The sequence below is a fragment of the Prionailurus viverrinus genome, unplaced genomic scaffold, assembly GCF_022837055.1.
Source record: "Prionailurus viverrinus isolate Anna unplaced genomic scaffold, UM_Priviv_1.0 scaffold_77, whole genome shotgun sequence".
Classification (NCBI taxonomy): Eukaryota; Metazoa; Chordata; class Mammalia; order Carnivora; family Felidae; genus Prionailurus; species Prionailurus viverrinus.
Genome location: NW_025927639.1, coordinates 116,976 through 119,647, shown reverse-complemented (window position 1 = coordinate 119,647; position 2,672 = coordinate 116,976).

Genomic DNA, 2,672 nt, shown 5'->3' with positions numbered 1-2,672 from the left:
AGCAATCGACACATTCAATGCAATTCCTATCAAAACAACACCAGCATTCCTCACAGAACTAGAACAACCCTAAAATTTGTAGGGAGCCAGAAAAGACCCCAAATCGCCAAAGTCATGTTGAAAAAGAAAACAAAGCTGGAGACATTAAAATCTGGAATTTATGGTGCATTAGAAAACCGCAATCATCAAGACAGTATGGTACGGGCACATAAACAGACACAGACATCAATAGAACGGAATAGGGAACCCATAAATGGATGCTCAAACATATGGCCGAGTAATCTTTGATAACACTGGAAAGAATATCCAATGGAAAAACAAAAGTCTCTTCAGCAAATGGTACTGGGAAAACTGAACAATGAGAAGATTGGACCTGGACTATGTTCTTAAACCACACACACACACACACACACACACACACACACACACACACCTCAAAATGGATGAAAGATATAAATGTAAGAAAGGGACCATCAAAATCCTAGAGGAGAAAACACGCAATCTACCTCCTTGATCCTGGCCACAACAACCTCTTGCTTGTCATGTCTCCAAAGCAAGGGCAATGAAAACCAAAGTGAACAATTGGGACTTGGAGATAAAAAGCATCTGCACAGAAGAGGACATAATCAGCGAAACTGAAAGGGCACTGAATGAAGTGGGAGAAGATATTTGCAGGTGACATATCAGATAAAGGGTTAGTATCCAAAATCTATAAACATTTATCACACTCAACACCCAAAAACCAAATAATCTGGTGAAGAAATGGGCAAAAGACATGAACAGACACTTTAAGAAAGATGACATCCAGATTGGTCACACATGAAAAGATGCTCAATCTCACTTGTCATCACTGAAATACAAATCAAAACCACAATGAGATATCCCCACACACCTATCAGAATGGCTAAAATTAACATCTCCGAAAAAGACAGATGTTAGCAAGGATGCAGAGAAAGGGAACGCTTTTGAAATGCTGGTGGGCATGCAAAGTGGTGTAGCCACTCTGGAAATAGTATGGAGATTTGTCAGAAAAACTAAAAATAGAACTACACTAGACCCCAGCAATTGCACTACTACGTATTTATCCAAAGGATACACTAACGTTGAGTCCAAGTGGAACATGCACTGCAATGTTTATAGCAACATTATCAACAATAACTAAATTATGCAAAGAGCCCAAATGACCATTGACAGATGAATGGATAAAGAAGATGTGGTATATTCATACAATGGAATTTTACTCGGCGGTCAAAAAGAATGAAATCTTGCTATTTGAAACAACATGGATGGAACCGGACTTGATTATGCTAAGCAAAATATGTCAGAGAAAGACAAACATCATATGATATCTCTCATCTGTGGAATTTAATACAACTGATGAACGTAGTGAAAGGAAAGCAAAAATAAGATACAAACAGAGAGGGAGTCAAACGATAAGAGACTCTGAAATACAGAGAAGAAACTCAGGGTTCCAGGAGGGTTACTGAATAGGGGTATGGGCTAAATGGGTATGGGCATTACGGGTACACTTGGGATGAGTATCGGGTATATTTTGTACTTGATGGATCACTAAATTCTACTGCTGAAACTGTATTCCACTATAAAGTAACTAACTTGGGCTTAAATTAAAAAAAAAGAAATATGAAAAAGAAGTAAAGAAATGTACTACCAGTCAAAAGAAAAGAATATTTAAATCGGGCTCTTTGAGTGGAAATCTAGGACTAAAAGTGTTACAGACAAGAAAGGATCAGAGAAAACATCAAAAAACAAAGGCATAACAACTAGTAGAATGGCACTAAATATATACCTATCAATAATCACCCGGAATATAAATGGACTAAATGCTCCAATCAAAAGACATTGGATAGGGCGTCAGAATGGACAAAACAAACAAACAAACAAGCAAACAAACAAAAAACAATGTCTATCTAGAAGCTGCCTACAAAGCCTTATTTGGACTTAAGTCTCCTGCAGATTTGAAGTGAGGGAATGAAGAAATATTTATTATGCCAATAATGTTAAAAGAAAGCCAGTAGCAATACTTATATCAGGCAAAATAACCTTTAAAACCGAGACTCTTTTTTGGTACACTTTGGGTAAATACCTAATAGTGACATTTCATGAACCCAGTATTTATAGCAGCATTATCAAGAGTAGCAAAACTATAGAGAAAGCCCAAGTATCCATCAACTGATGAAGGTATAAAGAAGTTGTGGTGTGTGTGCGTGTGTATGTATGTATACGCATATATACAGATGTACACATGTGTACGTTCATATATACAAACATATGTATACACAAAGAAATATAACTCAACTTCAAGAAGAATGAAATCTTGCCATTTCCAATGATGTGGATGGAGCTATAATGTATTATGCTAAGTGAGATATGTCAATCAGTGAAAGACAAATATATGATTTCACTCATGTGGAATTGAAGAAACAAAACAGATGAAAACATGGGAAGGGGGCAGGAAACGAGAAGAGTGGTAACAAACCACATGAGTCTCTTAATGTTAGAGAAAAAAACCGAAGGTTGATGGAGGGAAATGGGTCAGGGCTGGGCTAGATGTGGGATGAGTATTAAGGAGAGCACTTGTTGGGATGAGCACTGGGTATTGTATGTAAGGGATGAATCACCAAATTCTACTCCCGAATCCGAGAGTGCACTAT